Source organism: Hylobates moloch, unplaced genomic scaffold, assembly GCF_009828535.3.
Source record: "Hylobates moloch isolate HMO894 unplaced genomic scaffold, HMol_V3 SCAFFOLD_13, whole genome shotgun sequence".
In the NCBI taxonomy this organism is placed as follows: domain Eukaryota; kingdom Metazoa; phylum Chordata; class Mammalia; order Primates; family Hylobatidae; genus Hylobates; species Hylobates moloch.
The window spans coordinates 19856433-19874939 of NW_026652288.1; the positions used below are offsets into that span (position 1 = coordinate 19856433).

Consider the following 18507-nt stretch of genomic DNA (forward strand, 5'->3'; position numbering starts at 1 on the left):
ACCCCCCAGGACCCGCCCCCCCAGCCACCCCTCCCGGCCCCTTCGGAACGCCCCACCCCCGGCCCTAGCCCCGCCCCCTAGGGTTACTGCCTGCCTGGCTCCCGCTCCTCCGGTGGCGGAACCTTGCTTTCGGGAGCCGTGGTTCCCGCAAGCCGTGGTTCCCGGCCTTTCAGCTCGGCTGCTCCCTGGGTGGTGGGGCCGAGGCGCGCCCCCTTCTGCCCGGGCCCGGGGTGCGGAGGCGCAGCCCGGGAGAGGGGCTGAAGGGGCGGCAGTCAGTCCTCGGGCGCGAGTTTGCAGCGCCCTCTGGGCGTGGACTCGGAGCGCGCTCCAGGTGCGCAGGACTCCTAGCTCTCTTGGGGAACGCTTTCTGGGGCAGGGCGGGGACCCGGGAGCGATGGGACCTTCAACCGACGGGCAAACACACACAGACACACCCCGGCTCTCCTCCAGTTGCGATGGGGCTCGCTGCGCCTCGCCGGCCCAGATTCTCCCGTACGCTCGCGTTCTTCCAGCACTCCACAAAGTGCTGGAGACTTGGGGCCTTAGTTTAAACGGCAGCACCCGCACGGAAGGGCTGTAAGAAAAAGGGGGACGGGGACGGAGTTCGCAACGTCTTTCTGTGGAAGACAACGCCCTCTCTCTTCATCTGAGCTAAAAGGAAAAATAAGTAACTTCTTTGTTCCCCGGTGACCTCGGGCACGCGGATCTGAGGAGCACCGTGCAGTTGCTGCTCCTTCGTGATTCCCTACGAGGCCCTGGGCTTCAGTCCAAAAAGCTATGGAAGGCCTGCGGGTGTAGGGGAAACGGCCGTCCGGCCGAGAGAGCAAAGGGGAAGAACCGGACGGGCCCTGCCCACATCTGGCAGGCAGGAGAGATGGTGCCAAACGACCTTCGCACCTGGGCCCGGAGACCAAAGATGGCGTCCTCCTCACCTGTCTTCCCTAGACGGAAGGCAAGAACTTGCGTCGGCCTGAGCTGGGGACCAAGAAAATATCGGAAAGTGTCCAGTGTTTCTCTTTAAAAGAATTAAACCTTCCTGGGCCACGCAGGGACTGACCATGGGACCCTGGACTCTCCTCCACCTTCCACCATGGCGCAGGCTCTGGAGCCGAGCAGCCTCCTGCGTCCCCATCTCATCCCGCCACTCCTCCTCACAGCACTAAAAGATGATGGCCTGCTTGTGCCCCTGTTCCTGAACACCTGTTTGACCTCAAAGAGCTCTCGCTTTTGGGGTCTCCGTCTCCCCAAGTCTGTCTAGGGGGCAGGAAGACCTTCATCAGGGTTCTTGGGGGCCGATGTGGGCTCGCTGAGTGCCTGAGTGATGGATGGTCTCACAGCACGGCACCACGGAGGTCCAGCCGAGCTCGAGGAGTCCCTGTGGATTAAAAATGCCCTTTTCGAAGGCTCTGACTGCCTCTGCCAGAGGGTGGCTCCACAGGTCCCTTCAACCCAGTATGGTGGAAAAATAGGAATTTTGGAATCTTACCTTTCTCTACTGCTCAAAACAGAGAAAACTGGGGTCAGGGAGGATTTGGTGGAGTCTTTTCATTTTTTAAAAGTCACTCACGGCCAGGCGCAGCGGCTCACGCCTGTAACCCCAGCACTTTGGGAGGCCGAGGCGGGCAGATCACCTGAGGTCAGGAGTTCGCGACCAGCCTGGCCAACATGGTGAAACCCCATCTCTACTAAAAATACAAAAATTAGCCGCACATGGTGGCGGGTGCCTATAATCCCAGCTACTCAGGAGGCTGAGGCAGGGAGAATCGCCTTGACCTCTCGGGTTCAAGCAATTCTCCCGCCTCAGCCTCCTAAGTAGCTGGGATTACAGTCGCAGGCCACCACAGGCCGGTTAATTTTTTATTCATTTATTTATTTTGTATTTTTAGTAGAGACGAGGTTTCACCATATTGGTCAGGCTGGTCTTGAACTCCCAACCTCAGGTGATCCACCCGTCTCGGCCTCCCAAAGCGCTGGGATGACAGGCGTGAGCCACTGCGCCTGGCCCTTATACTTGTCTTCTTGAGTGCATGTGTGAGGCTTTCTCTAGAAGTAGAGCTCTGGATTATAGGTATAAACATCTTCAACTTTCTCAGGAATTGTTGTAAGCAATTGCTCTAAGCCAATTGCTCTCCAAAGGGCTTATAGTAATTTACACTCCCAACAGCAGTTATGAGCATTTCCATTTTTCTACATCCTGCTATGAGTTGGTGTTGTTGGACCTTTTATATTTTGCCAGCCGATGCAAGTAAAATTATATCTTATTGCTGTTTGATTTTGAACATCCCTCCCATTAGGAAATGTTTTGCTGAAGCCTTTAGTTGCCGACTGGTTGGGCAGACACTTCTGTTTACTTATCACATCTGTTTTCCTCTTTCTCAGTAAGAGATTCCTTAAATTTCAATTGGGCTTATGGCTATTTAAAATAAAGATTACCTTTCCCTGCCTCTCTTACAGCCATGCGTAGCCACATCATTAGGGTTTTGCCAGTGGCACATGAGTAGAAGTGGCACGTGCACTTTCAGAAAGGTGTCAAGAGAAGGAGGCATGCTCTCCTTTCCTTTTCTCTTTTCTCCTGGCTGGAATACAGATCTGATGGCTGCCTCTGGAGCAGCCTTCTTGGACCATGAAGTGAACATGGGAACAGAAGCCATCCACAGCAGAGGAACAAGTTAAAGGAAGCATGGGTCCCTGCCCCATGGAGTACAGCGTCATCCCTGGACTGCCCACGCAGACTTGATACGTGATGGGAAAATGTCTCTTTTTGTTTGTTTAGGACACTGTTTCTCTGAATTTTCTCTCACTTGCCAGCAATTCTAATCCTAAAAATACACTGATGAATTCATTCTTCTGTGTAAGACTAAGTGGATCATCTCAGGAGAGTATGGGGAGGACAACTGGAAAAGGGAGGAAGAGGTGCCTGAGGAGGAGAATGAGAGGAATGGCTTTGAAGATGCTACTACAAAGAGCCTCTAGGAGGCAGCTCAGCCATCTCCCAGCCCCAGACTGTATGTTAAGTTTGGGGACAATTCCTGCCCAAAAAGAGGTGTAGGCTAGAAGGAGCCGTGTTGGAGAGGGGTTTTCAGAGAACTGTCTGAAGGCCACACCAGCGTATGTCTCCTCTAATGCACCGTAGGATTGGCTCTCACTGGGTCCCAGTGCAGGGGCACAGCCCTGAGTGCCATCGGGGGACTCCAGAGGAAGCCCCTCACCCACCACTGCTGCGGAGCTGTCCTTGGGTCTGTTGTGAGACATGAAGACCTAGAGGCAGTGGAAAGTTTTGGTTTCTTCTAAGGAACGAATATGTTCATCCTTTTTTTTTTTTTTTTGAGACGGAGTCTCGCCCTGTCCCCCAGGCTGGAGAGCAGTGGCACGATCTCGGCTCACTGCAAACTCTGCCTCCTGGCTTCAAGTGACTCTCCTGCCTCAGCCTCCCAAGTAGCTGGGATTACAGGCGCCCACCACCAACGCCTGGCTAACTTCTGTATTTTTAGTAGAGATGGGTTTCACTATGTTGCCAGGCTGGTCTCAAACTCCTGACCTCAGGAGATCCACCCACCTCTGCCTCCAAAAGTGCTGGGATTACAGGCGTGAGCCACCATGCCTGGCCATATGTTCATTCTTAGATATTGAGAAATATGTAACCAAGTGTGTCTGCACTTTTGTGCTTAGGCAGCTCCAAATCATCTGGGGACTCAGTGTACAGCAAGTGGATTGGACTTTATGTCCTGCTTCTCTGCTCTCAACCTCAAACCTGCCTTGCCCCTGTGCCGACTGTCTCTTTCTAACTTATAATTTGCCTTGCCTTCTAAGTTGCCTGTAATATTTAGTAGCAGGAAAGAGAGAGAATAATACACCTTTTGTAGATATCATTGGAATTTACACATCCAAATCAGAGTATCTACTTCACCAAAGCGATCCCCTCAAGGGACCACCTTTATCACCTCATGGTGCCCATCATCCTAGGGAGACCTAGGAACCCTTTGTCTATGGGAATAACTTTTTCGTTTTGGAGGAGAAGAGTGGAATATAGTTCATTTATTTGATAAATATGCTAGAGATGGAGCGTTACCCGGTTCCAGGGAGCATGATTCAGTGCCTTCCATGAAAATGGTATCCTGGCCGGGTGCGGTGGCTCATGCATGTAATCCCAGCACTTTGGGAAGCCGAAGTAGATGGATCACTTGAGGCCAGGAGTTCGAGACCAGCCTGGCCAACATGGTGAAACCCCTCCTCTACTAAAAATACAATAATTAGCCTGATGTGGTGGCACATGTCCATAATCCCAGCTACTTGGGAGACTGAGGCACAAGAATCGCTTGAACCTGGGAGACAGAGGTTGCAGTTAGCCGAGATCGTGCCACTGCACTTGAGAGAAAGAGACAGAGAGAGAGAGAGAAGAAAGAAAGGAAGGAAGGGAAGGAAAGAACAAGAGAAGGAAGGAAGGGAAGGAAAGAGAGAACAAGAGAAGGAAGGAAGAAAGGAAAAGAAAGAGAAAAAGAAAAGAAAAAAGAAAGAAAGAAATGAAGAAAGAGAAGGAAGGGAGGGAGGGAGAGAGAGAAAAAGAAAAGAAAAAGAAAGAAAGGAAAGAAGAAGGAGGGAAAGAAGAAAGACAAAGAGAAAAAGAGAAGAAAGGAAGGAAGGAAAAGAAAGAGAGAAGAAAGGAAGAAAGAAAGAGAAAGAAAGGGAGAAAGAAAAGAAAAAAGAGAAAGAAATGAAAGAGAAGGAAGGGGGGGAGAGAAAGAGAGAAAAAAGAAAGAAAAAGAAAGAAAAGAAGAAGGAGGGAAGGAAGAAAGACAAAGAGAAAAAGAGAGGAAAAGGAGGAAGGAAAAGAAAGAGAAGAAAGCAAGAAAGAAAGAGAAGAAAGAAAAAGAAAGGGAGAAAGAAAAGAAAAAAGAAAAAAATGGAAGGGAGGGAGGGAGAGAAAGAGAGAAAAAAGAAAGAAAAAGAAAGAAAGAAAAAGGAAGGAAGAAAGAAAAAGAAAGAAAGAAAGAGAAAAGAAAGAGAAAGAAAAGGAAAGAAAAGAGGGAAGGAAGAAAGACAAAGGGAAAAAGGAAAGGAAGGAAGGGTGGGTGGGTCCCGTGGAATTGTGCTCTAGAGATTCACAGTCCATAACATCGGGCATGAATGGTGCCCGTAGAGTTGTGCAATGCAGCAGTGTTATGCTGCAGAGACCCTACTGGGAGCCAGGCCCAGGGCTAAGTGCCAGAGATACCAAAGTGAAAACATAAGGTTTTCATTTTCTGAGATTTCACAGTCTTTGGGGAAAAACTGAACTAAACAATCATTATAAAACAAAGAAGTGCATGCAATACTAACCTGCTCATCAGCAGCAGTAAGGAAATGATGGATTCCGGAGCAGTTCCCAAAGGTTTCAATGATGAGGGAAGGTTGACGGTGGGTGGGAAGACATTAGAACCTGTCCTTGGATCAAGAAACAGGATTAGGGCAGTGTATTAGATTCCTGTGGCTGCTGTAATAAATTTCTACAAATTTGGTGGCTTAAAATAGCACCCACTTAGGCTGGGTGAGGTGGCTCATACCTGTAATCCCAGCACTTTGGAATGCCAAGGTGGGTGGATTTCTTGAGCTCAGGAGTTTGAGACCAGGCTGGGCAATATAGTGAGCCCTCATCTCTGCAAAAAAATAACAAAAAAATTTGCTAGGTGTGGTGGCATGCGCCTGTAGTCCCAGCCACTTGGGAGGCTAAGGTGAAAGGATTGCTTGAGCCTGGGAGGTTAAGGCTGCAGTGAGCCAAGATCATGCCACTGCACTCCAGCCCGGGCAACAGAGCAAGACCCTATCTCTAAATAAATAAATAAATAAGTAAATAAATAAACACTCACTTATTCTTTTATAGTTCTGGAAGTCAGAAGTCCAAAATCAGTTTCACTGGGCTGCAATCCAGGTGTGGGCAGGTTGGTGCTCCCTCCCGAGGCTCTAGGGAGAATCCATCTCTTGCCCCTTTCAGCCTCTGGTGGCTGCTGGTATTCATTGGCTTGTGGTCCCATCACTCCAGTAATCAAAGCTGGCATCTTCAAAGCTCTCTCTGCTCCATCTTCACATTGCCTTCTTCTTTGTGTATAGTGAAATCTCCCTCTGCCTGTCTCTTTGTAAGAATACAGGACTGCATTCAGGGCCCACTGGAATAATTCCCAATAATCGCCCCCATCTCAAAATTCTTCACTTAATCACATCTGCACATCTGCAAAGACCCACCACCACCACCTTGTATTGGTTGTTGTTCTATAAGTTAACATTCACAGGCTCCAGGGGCTGGGATATAGCTATCTTTTAAGGGTAATTATTCAGCCTACCGCAGGCAGATAGAGCAGGGAAAGGACATTCCAAACAGGAAACCCAGCAAAGAGCAGGCAAAGAAGCAAGACAGAGCTTCAGGATGTTCAGGAACTGGAAGGAGTCTGAGGTGGGCTGGACTGGCCGGGGCACAGGACCTCTGGCAAGGGCTGGGTCAGAGGGGGAGAGCCTGAGCAGCGTGTGCCAGTAATGGGCCGTGCCTAGGCTGGAGGAGCCAGTGGTTTGCATTTTGAAAAGATCCTCTGGCCATTGCGCGAAGGGCAGGCTGCAGAGAGGGAGACTGTGAGCTGGGACACCCTATGCAGGGGCCGTGAAGGTACAATTGTGGGGAGCCAGGATTGAATAATATGGAGGAGGCAGGATGCGATGAGGCTTGGAGAGGGATGAAGGAGAGGAACAGTGCAATGTGGAAAATCCTTGGTGAGGGCACATTTCCACCTGGTTTATGTAAACAGCTAGCATCAGAGGGGCCGAATCAGTGTGTAAAGTGGCTGCCTAGGCTGGGGCAGCGCTGGGTGCTGAAGTCCTGTGGTAGACCCCACCCCAGGGCTCGTGACTCAGTTGTAGGCTTCCTCAAGGACCAGCCTTTGTTGCCTTTGTTGGAAGCTTGGACACGAAGCTCTCCAGCGGGAGGAGTGCCAATGCCAGCCACACCCTCCCAGGTGCAGCTAGGCCCAGTCAGCCTGAGCCATTTCCTGGAGTGAGGCCACTCGCCACTGGCTCACACTAGCCCCTGCCCTGCAGGGCATCATCAAGGATCTGGAGTCTGAGCAGCACCAGGCTGTCTGTGACTCAGCCCCTGTGGGGAAGGGGAGCCCGTACTGGTGCTGTTCGGGCTGGAGCAGGGAAGTAGGTCCCCCTGTCCCACCTCACCTGCTCAGCTAGGGACAGACTTTTTTTTTTTTTTTTTTTTTTTGAGACAGAGTCTTGCTCTGTTGCCCAGACTGGAGTGCAGTGGCACAATCTCGGCTCACTGCAACCTCCGCCGCCCGGGTTCAAGCGATTCTCTCTTTTTTTTTTTTTTTGAGACGGAGTCTCGCTCTGTCACCCAGGCTGGAGTGCAGTGGCGCGATGTCGGCTCACTGCAAGCTCCGCCTCCCGGGTTCACGCCATTCTCCTGCCTCAGCCTCTCCGAGTAGCTGGGACTACAGGCGCCCGCCACCACGCCCAGCTAATTTTTTGTATTTTTAGTAGAGACGGGGTTTCACCGTGGTCTCGATCTCCTGACCTCGTGATCCGCCCGTCTCGGCCTCCCAAAGTGCTGGGATTACAAGCGTGAGCCACCGCGCCCGGCCGCGATTCTCTTGCCTCAGCCTCCTGGGTAGCTGGGATTACAGGTGCCTGCCACCACACACGGATAATTTTTGTATTTTTAGTAGAGATGGGTTTTCACCGTGTTGGCCAGGCTGCTCTTGGACTCCTGACCTCAGGTCATCCACCCACCTTGGCTGCCCAGGGACAGACGCTACAAAGCCCCTGCTAATTGCTGTGTGCAATATGCTGTTTGTGAGGGGAGGGGCAGGGGGGCCGGGGAGGAGTTGTTGTTTTGATTTTTTTGAGACAAGGTATCACTCTGTCACACATGCTGGAGTTCTGCAGTGACGTACATAATCACAGCTCACTGCAACCTCTGCCTCCTGGGCTCAAGTGATCCTCCCCACCCAGCCTCCACAGGCACATACCACCATGCCTGGCTAATTTTTGTATTTTTTGTAGAGATGGGGTTTTGCCATGTTGCCCAGCCGGTTCTTCTACACATTCTTTGAGCTACTTTAGCTGTGTGACTTCAGGCAAGCAGTAACCTCTTTGCTGTTTAATTTGTTCCTCTATGAATTGGAGAAATACTAGTACCTACCTCAGAGAGTCAAAAGCATTGAATGAGCTAAGTCCTCCATAGGGCCTGGCACACACGTGTAAGTGCTGCCTACATGCTAGTGATGCCGTGGATACCCACAGTGGGATTCACTGGGAGAGGCAGATAGACTCATTTTAGGCAAGTTCCTAAGCACTCTGACATATACATATAAAACACTTAGCACTTTACCTGGCACAAGGTAGGACCCTAGAAATCATAGAGAAGTTGGAGATTCTAAAGCCCCCAGGGGAGAATCTGGGCTGGGCTCTGAAGAGATTCCTGAGCTCACCGCAGCCAGGATGTATAAGTCACAGTGTTATGTCAGCGCTCATACCTGTGTGTAGCACATGTGCACGCACCTTCATGCACACAGGTGTGCCTCACCTCCAGCCCCAGGATGCACATGCAAATTCACACAACAAGTGAGTAACTGAGTTCACTCAACAGAAGTGAGAAAGTGACTTTGCATTCCCTAGGAATGGGACAGATATTGCAAAGGGACAGCCCCTAGGGCTGCTTTTGGCCTGTAGAAGTGTTTTGCCTTTAAACTATTTTATTTTGTTTTCTTTTTTTTGTTTTTGTTTTCCCCTATTCTATTTTTGTTGTTGTTGTTGAGATTGAGTCTCGCTCTGTCACCCAGGCTGGAGTGCAGTGGCACAATCTCGGCTCACTGCAACCTCCGCCTCCTGGGTTCAAGTGATTCTCCCGCCTCAGCCTTCCGAGTAGCTGGGACTACAGGTACCCGCCATCACACCCAGCTAACTTTTGTATTTTTGTATAGATGGGGTTTTACCATGTTGGCTAGCCTGGTCTTGAACTCCTAACCTCAGGTGATCTGTCTGCCTTGGCCTCCTAAAGTGCTGGCACCCAGCCTACATTATTTTAAAAAGCAGATTTCCATCGGAGAATTGCATGTAAGAATCAAGATTTCTGACTTTTCGGCCAGGTATGGTGGCTCATGCCTGTAATCCCAGCACTTTGGGAGGTCAAGGCAGGTGGATCGCCTAAGGTCAAAAGTTTGACACCAGCCTAGCCAACATGGTGAAACCCCGTCCCTACCAAAAATACAAAAATTAGCTGGGTGTGGTGGCAGGAGCTTGTAATCCCAGCTACCCGAGAGGCAGAGGCAGGAGAACCACCTGAATCCAGGAGGCAGAGGTTGCAGTGAGCCGAGATCGCACCACTGCACTCCAGCCTGGGCGACAAGAGGGAAACTCCGTCTCAAAAAAAAAAAAAAAAAATTCTGACTTTTCTAGCTGAATCGGAAGAGCTAGTATGCTGGACCCACATCCAGTCAAAGCAAAGACCAGCGGAAGCCACAGTCACAGTGTGTGTCTTTCTAGCTGGTCCACTACCTGCTGGGCCCTGCAGGGATCTGAGTTCCAGAGCCCTAGAATGGCGGTTGAGTGTGTTCACTCTAACATCAAACCGTCTGGATTTGAACTCTGGCCCTGCCACCCTCGACAAGTCATACGACCTCTCTAAGCCTCCCTCCCTCCCTCCCTCTCTCTCCTTCTTTCTTTTTTTTGTCAGAGTTTTGCTATTGTTGCCCAAGCTGGAGCGCAATGGCGCGATCTCAGCTCACTGCAACCTCCACCTCCTAGGTTCAAGTGATTCTCCTGCCTCAGCCTCCTGAGTAGCTGGAATTACAGACATCCACCACCACTGCTGGCTAATTTTTGTGGTTTTAGTAGAGATGGGGTTTCCCCATGTTGGCCAGGCTGGTCTTGACCTCCTGACCTCAGGCGATCCGCTCGCCTCGGCCTCCCAAACTGCTGGGATTACGAGTGTGAGCCACCGCACCCAGCCATGCCTCAGTTTCTTTACCTGTAAAATAGGTATAATCTCAGTACATTCCTCACAGAATTGTTACAGGGGTGAAATGAGACAACATTTAAAGTGCTTATTAGTGCCTGGCACTCAGTATTTCATAAATTTTCAGCTATTGCTGCTATTACTGCTTCTGGAATCAGCCCCCGATTTCAAGATCGTAGCCAACCTCTACAGAGATTGGAAGGGACCTTCTTTAACGGACACAGCTTGTTTTCCCCAGACCTCACCTTGCCATCTGATTATCTCTGGAGACCGCCCTGTGGTACCTGGAACTGTCTCCTGGGACATCAGAGTTCCTGTGTGTCTGCATGCTGGCCACCCAATCCCCTGGCACACACACTGTTCCCTAACTGGGAAAAACACTTGTTGACACAGAGCCCTGTGAGCTGCCATGGAGCATCGGATTTCCCATCTTTCTTCTGAAATCCCACAGTGTGAAGTGTTGGTAATGCTGAAAAGGAAGCTCTTTCAATGGGGATGCTGGGTAAGGTAACCACCTTTGAACTAAGGATCCCACTTCCTGTCTGAGATGGAATACAGACCCTCATTCAAGAGACTGAGCGCTAGAGGAGCCAGGTGAGTTCAGGGGAGGGCACTTGAGAAGGTGGGCACCTCTGAGGACAAGCATGGCTTATCCAGGTAGAAGCAAGGGAAGGTGCCCCCAGCAGAGGGCACATAGCGTGGACAAGACAGGAGAGGCTGGAAAGTGCCATGTTTTACTGGGAACCAGTCTTGGGGCTTATGTTGGGAAGGTGGGATGAGTGGGGTCCTGGAAGGCTGGGAATGCTAGCACTGGGTGGTGGTCCTGCACCCATGGATGATGGGGGCCCTCTCTAATGAGAAGGCATCTTTCCTGCACTTCTCCTGTTCTGGCCAGGAGGGCCTGGGCCACTGTCCTCTCCTCTGCACAAGCCCTCTTTGCTGAGGAGACAAGCTAGGGGTGAAAGCCTGAGCCGCCCGCCAGAGAGTCTCTTAATTTCCTCATCTCATTCATCCATTCAGCTATCCATTTATTCATTCGTCCAAACTTTCCTTAGAAAATAGGTTTTATTGTTGTTTTAAGAATAAAATTAGGCCGGGCGTGGTGGCTCATGTCTGTAATCCCAGCATTTTGGGAGGCCGAGGTGGGCAGATCACCTGAGGTCAGGGGTTCAAGGCCAGCCTGGCCAACATAGTGAAACCCCATCTCTACTAAAAATACAAAAAATTAGCCAGGTGTGGTGGTGGGCACCTGTAATTCCAGCTACTGGGGAGGCTGAGGCAGGAGAATCGCTTGAACCCAGTAGGCAGAGATTGCAGTGAGCCAAGATCTCACCACTGCACTCCAGCCTAGTGACAGTGCGAGACTCCATCTCAAAAAAAAAAAACAATATTTGCTTGTCATAACAAATCCAAACAGTACCAAAGCATGTAACATAAATCTTGAAAGTTCCTGTCCCTTCCCTGCTTTCCAGGAGTAACCTCTGTTAAAATTTTGTTACAGATTCTTCCAGATTGTTTTCCATGTATACACAATTGCATGTGTGTTAACATTTATGTTAACAATGTATATTGGGTATATTTCCAAATCAGCACATATAGATTTATCTCATTAAAAAAAAAATACAACTAATACATGAACACATTCAGGCTACTAAAAATTTAACAATATAGAGGCAAATGGAGGAGAAAGTAACCCCTTCCCCATTTCTCTTCTCCTTCATTTCCTCTCCACTCCTCTCCACACTTGGGTGTGGGTGTATTCAGAACTTATCCTATGCATTTGCATGAAGAAATAATACTTACACAGATACATGATTGTGTGTATGTGTTGTTTAGAATCTTCTGCCACTTGCCTTTTGACCTAACAATATGTCTTAGAAATGTCAGTGTCTGGTGGTTCATGCCTATAATCCCAGCACTTTGGGAGGCTGAGGCTGGCGGATCACCTGAGGTCAGGAGTTTGAGACCAGCCTGACCCAACTGGTGAGACCCCCGTCTCTACTAAAAATACAAAAAAATTGGCCAGGGATGATGGCTCATGCCTGTAATCCCAGCACTTTGGGAGGCCGAGGTGGGTGGATCACTTGAGGTCGGGAGTTCAAGACCAGCCTGACCAACATGGTGAAACCTTGTCTCTACTAAAAATACAAAAATAGCCAGGCATCATGGCAAGCACCTGAAATCCCAGCTACTTGGGAGGCTGAGGCATGAGAATCACTTGAACCCGGGAGGCGGAGGTTGCAGTGAGCTGAGATTGCACCACTGCACTCCAGCCTGGGTGACAGAGAGAGACCCTGTCGCAAAAAAAAAAAAAATTTAGCTGGGTGTGGTGGCGCACGCTTGTCATCCCAGCTACTCAGGAGGCTGAGGCAGGAGAATAGCTTGAACCTAGGAAGCGGAGGTTGCAGTGAGCTGAGATCATGCCACTGCACTCCAGCCTAGGCAATGGAGCGAGACTCCATCTCAAAAAAAGAAAAAAAAGGAAAAAAAAGGAATGTCAGTATCTACAGATAAGACTCAATCTTGTTAGTGGCTGCTTGGGATTCTCTGGTTTGGCTATACCTTGATTTATTTAACCATTCCCCTTCTGATGGGTGCCATTTTTAAAGGCTTTGCTGTCACAAACAATACTGTTGAATATCCTCACGTGGACTCCGTCCCACAGCTGACAAACCTTTCTTAGGACAGAAGTGGCCTGGCTGCCTTGGAGGAGATTCTGAGACCACTGCTACGTTGCTGTCCCCAGACGCTGTGTCTCCATGGTCCTTTGGATGCTCTTAAATTGCAGTGAGCGCCCCCTCCCAGCCAGGGCCTGGGGGTGTATGCTGTCCAAGGCAGGGCCCTGCCCTGGGGCAACTGCAATCTTTGAGTCCTATGACCAGATGGTTCAAGAGCCAGAGGCCCCAGTCCTGGGTTGCAGGGAGGAGTTCAGGGAAGGCTTCCTGGAGGAGTTGACGTCCAGGCAGAAACCTACCTGCTGAATAGCAGTTTGTCAGGCAGAGCAGCAAGTGGGAAGGGCTGCTCAAGCTAGAGGAGGACTTGGCCAGCTGAAGCCCTGAAAGGGCCAGGGACGTCTATGTACCGCTGAGTAATGGTGTTCCCTAAATGCTCAGGGCAGGGGCTGAAGGGAGTGGCAGTGGGTGGGGCTGACAGGAAGCTGGGGCAGCCGGTGAAGGCCTTAACTGCCAAGCTAAGGAGTGGGAATGTTGCCCGAGGCAAGCGAGAGGCCTGATTACACACCTGAGGAGTGAGCCATAGGCTGGAGGGGAGAAAGGACCGGTGCCCGGAGATGGAGGCTGGGTGGGAATTCACACCTGGCAAGAGCCCACCAGGATCCAGGCCCTGTGTAAGGAGAGGCCCCCTCTTCCTTTCTTCCTTTCTTCTTTCCCTCTTTCCCTCTTTCCTCCCTCCCTCCCTTCCTTTCCACTCTCCTTCCTTCCCACCCTCCTTTCCTTCCTTCCCACCCTTCTTCCCTCCCTCCCTCCCTTCCTTACTTCTTCCTTCCTTCCATCCTTCCTTCCTAAATTAATAGACCTTTTTTTAAAGAACAATTTCAGGTTTACAGAAAAATTGAGTCATAAGTACAGGGAGTTCCCATTGACCTCTCCCCAACCTGCCACACACGATTTCTCCTATGGTTAACCTGTTGCATAGGTGTGATACATCTGTTACAACTGACAAACCAGTACTGACATGCTGTCATTCACTAAAGTCCTTCATTCACATCAGACTTCACTCTTGATGGTGTACACTCTATGGGTTTTGACAAATGCATAATGACATGTCTCCACCATTACAGTAGCCTACAGAGTCTTTTCACGGCCCAAAACATTCCTTGTGTCCTCCTACTCATTCCTCCCTCCTCCCAACAACCCCTGGCAGCCACTGATCTTTTTACTGTCTTTATAGTTTTGCCTTTTCCAGAGTGTCGAATAGCTGCAAACACACAGTATGCAGCCTTTTCAGATTGGCTTCTTTCACCTAGTAATGTGGAGTTAGGGTTCCTCCCGGCCTTTTCATGGCTTGATAGCACATTCCTTTTTCTTGCTGAACAATATTGTGTTGTATGGATGTACCAGTTCATCTATTTCTGAAGGATATCTTGGTTTGTTCTGAATGTTTAGCAATGATGAATAAAGCTGACATAAACATTCAGACGCAGTTTTTTTATGGACAAAGTTTTCAACTCATTTGGGGAAATACAGTATTTGTCTTTTTGTGGCTGGCTTATTTCATTTAGTGCAGTGTCCTCAACTTTCCTCCATGCTGTGGCATGTACCCTTTTTTTCAAGGCTGATAAAAATTTCATTGTATATAAACACACACCACTAGCTATTGACTGTTTTAATATGATCCTGCTTTCAATTCCTTTGGATGTATTTCAAGAAGTTGGGATGGCTGAATCACATGGTAATTCTATTTTTAATTTTTCAAAGACGCACCATACTGCTTTTTGCACAGAGGCTTCACCAACACTTGTTATTTCTTTGTTCTTTTTTTTTTCTTTCAGTAGCTGTCTCAATGGGTGTGAAATGATATCTCATTGTGGTTTTGACTTGCATTTCCGTGATGATGAATGATGACGTTGAGCATCTTTTCACATTCTTCTTGGCCATTTATATATCATCTTTGGAGAAACGTCTATTTAAGTCCTTTGTCCATTTAAAAATCACGTTATTTTTTGTTGTTGTTGAGTTGTAGGTGTCTACGTATTATGAATATTAACCCTTTATTATTTACATATTTGCAAATATTTTCTCCCAGTCTGTAGATTGCCTTTCCACTTTGTTGTATGTTTCCTTTGGTGCACAGACATTTTAAAGTTTGATGTAGTCTCATTTATTTAGTTTTGCTTTTGCATGTGTTTTTGCTGTCATAGCCAAAAGCACTGCCAAATCCAACATCATGAAGCTTTCCCCCTACATTTTCTTATAGAGTTTCACAGTTTTCGGTCTTATGTTTATATCTTCATCCATTTTTAGTTACTTTTGTATATGATGTAAGGTAAGGGACCAACTTTTGCATCACTTGTTGCAACGACTTTTGTTTCCTTGTCGAACGGTCTTGGCACCCTTGTGGAAGATCACTTGACCATATATGCGAGGGTTTCTCCCTGGGCTGTCTATTCTCTTCCTTCGGTCTGTATGTCTGTCTTTATGCCAGTACCACACTGTTTGGATTACTGTAGCTTTCTAATAAGTTTTGAAATCAGGAAACATGATACCTCTGGTTTTGTTTGTTTGTTTGTTTACTGCTTCCTTAATTTCTTTAATGGTATTGATCTAGTCAAGTTTCCCACTCTTCTTGAATCAATTTTGGAACTATATATTTCCCTAGAAAAGTATTTATTTTGCTGGGTGCAGAGGCTTACACCTGTAATCCCAGCACTTTGAAAGGCTGAGGCGGGAGGATCGCTTGAGCTCAGAGGTTTGAGACCACACTGGACAATGTGGTGAAAACTCATCTCTACAAAATTACTAAAAATTAGCCAGGTGTGGTGGGGCACACCTGTGGTCCTAGCTACTTGGGAGGCTGAGGTGGGAGGATAACTTGAGCCTGGGAGGCTGAGTTTGCAGTGAACTGTGATGGTGATCATACCACTGCACTCCAGCTTGGATGACAGAGTGAGACTCTGTCTCAAAAAAAAAAAGGAAAGAAAATTATTTCATTTGATTTTTAGTTTGTAAGTAGACTTTTAATATAAATTCTCTTATAATTAAAAATCACAATTTTATATCTTCTTACTGTTTGTGTCTTTCATCTTTTTTGTTAAATTCAAATTTTCCAAAAGCATGTCTAATTCATTATTTTTAACTGGTCAAGTTTTTGTGAGTGTGTGTGAGTTTGTTATTAATTCCTTCTGCTTTCTTTGTAATTTTTTTTGTTCTTATTTTACTAGCTTCTTGAGTTCATTTATCTTCAGATTTTCTTGACTAAACATTTTCTTTAAATAACCTTTGGCCTGAATCCCCAGGTTTTTATATATGTCTGTCATTGCTATTAATTTGGAAATTAACCCATAATAGTTTGTTCCAGATTAGATCAGCTCTTTAAATGAGGAGTTACTAAGAAGAGTATTTAAAAAAATTTCTAGACTGGGCATGGTGGCTCATGCCTGTAATCCCAATACTCTGGGAGGCCTAGGCGGGAGGATTGTTTGAGGCCAGGAATTCAAGACCAGCCTGGAAACATAGCTGTCTCCAGGTCTCAAAAAAAATTTTTTTTCTAAGATATATTTCTAGTAACAAATATATTTATATTTTGAAGACATATGCTTTATTAATAAATATATTTCTGTTTCTAAGATAGTTTTGCCCTCCCTTTCTAATTAAATTGCATTCTATTCAGTGAATGTGTCCTGTATGATTTCAGCTTTTGGGGTTTATTAGGCTCTTCATTATGGCCTAATAAATACAAAGCAAAATATTTGGAATTTGCGTACTCAACTGTTAACAACGATTAACTCTTGGGAGGGGAATGAAATTGAAAGGCAGAGACAATGAGGAGAAGCTTTTTGTTTGTTTTCATTTTGTTTGTTTTTATTTTGTTTGCTTTTGATTGTTGGGAAGTTTTTTTACTATAAGAATTAGCTCAAGTATAATGGCTTTCTTTTTCTTTTTTTTTTGCATGCAGCTGACCAGCCTACCAGGTCTTTTATGCAGTTCGACATACAAGGTGACACCAAGGTAAGACAAATGAAGTGCCAGTTTGGGTGCCTTCATCTCCCTCCCCTGGATACTGATCCAGTGAGTGCCAAAACCAGAAGGCACTGGGGTAGGGTGCTTGATCATGGGGAAGGCTGTTGTAGTCCACTCGGTAGATGGGAAAAGGAAAAGGTTTCACTTCTTCACAATTTGAATGACATCCTTGTCCTCCAACGTATGGTCTTTACCCACTTTCTGAGGATTGTGTTTCACAGAGAGACCCCAGACCAGAGCATATTTAAATTCTTTGATAAGATTTTTGTGAATCTTCATGCAGAAATCCCCACTGTGGTCCTGGAGTGAGGAAGCACCACTGGGGATGTGTAACCTTGTAACTGCCTTTGGGTTTGGTGTAAATTCTCACTAGTTTCAGATAGTCCCAGATCTTTTCCAATAGGTCATCAAAATTCCAGTGGTGATGGGCAGAGATGGGTACACAGTGAGGCACCTTATAGATGCTATCCAACTCCTCAATGGAGATTTGGTCAATCTTATTTAACACATAGATACAGGGGATATAAACTCTGTTTCCTTCCACCACATCAATGAGGTGATCAGCTGCAGCATTACTGCGTAGAGTCACATTGGCATTGTGAATCTTGTATTCGGCCAGAATGCTCTTCACAGTTTCAGCATCCAGCTCACTCTGTGGGCAAGTGGCTGTGAGATAATGCCTCCCTTGTCCTTCTTCTTAAAGCCAGTGTTGGGGGGCGGTGGTTGCTGTTCAAGTGAATGCCAAAGCCTTCCAGCTCATTTTCAATTATCTTCTTATGTCCCAAAGGTTTCAGGACATCCAGAACAATCAGGATCAAGTTACAGTTTCGGCCCACTGCAATGACTTGATGACCTCTACCTTTCCCATCCTTGGCATCTTCAATAATACCTGGGAGATCCAGGAGCTGGATTTTGGCACTTTTGTATCTGACGACACCAGGCACATTGGTCAGAGTAGTGAATTCATAGGCTGCTACCTCAGAATATACCCCTGCCAGGTTACTAAGCAGTGTCGACTTCCCCACAAATGGAAAACCAACAAATCCAATTCAAGCATCACCTGCTTGGGCACATCAAAACCTTCTCCTGGACCTCCACCACCACCGCCCTTTGGAGTAATGAGTTCTCGACGAAGCTTAGCAAGACGAGCCTTAAGCAGCCCTAAGTGGTGTGCTGTGGCCTTGTCGAGTCCGAGCCATCTCCACTTCTATCTCCACGATCTTAGCTAAGGTGCTGCTCATTGTGGTGAGCACCCTGTGGCCTCCACACTGACTGTCTCCCTTCACACACCTGCGGGCAAACTAGCTCAAGTATAATGGTTTTCAAAAGTAACTCAATGAACTTGGGAGTGTAGGCCTCTGGGTACAGCGGCCCACAGACCCCTGAGAGCACCACTGTATGACAGCTCTTCACCGAGAGACACCGCCTTTAAAAACGCACTTAGGGCCAGGCGTGGTGGCTTCATGCCTGTAATCCCAGCACTTTGGGAGGCTGAGGCGGGCAGATCACGAGGTCAGGAGTTCGGGACCAGCCTGACCAACATGGTGAAACCCCGTCTCTACTAAAAATACAAAAATTAGCCAGGCGTGGTGGCGTGCGCGTGTAATCCCAGCTACTTGGGAGGCTGAAGCACGAGAATCACTTGAACCCGGGAGGCAGAGGTTGCGGTGAGCCGAGATTGCGCCACTGTACTCCAGCCTGGGCAACAGAGCGAGACTCCATCTCAAAAACAACAATAACAAACAAAAAACAAAACAGAAAAACGCGCTTACTTCCTACCGGCTTTACAGTGGTGAGCATTACCTAAGCACATAACTTCAGGCT

General features: G+C 47.8%; 1 pseudogene; it reads right to left on the bottom strand.

The window, feature by feature from the left end:
- Positions 1-16824: 16824 nt before the first annotated feature.
- On the bottom strand, positions 16825-17924 carry LOC116480361 (developmentally-regulated GTP-binding protein 1-like; annotated as a pseudogene).
- Positions 17925-18507: the final 583 nt, after the last annotated feature.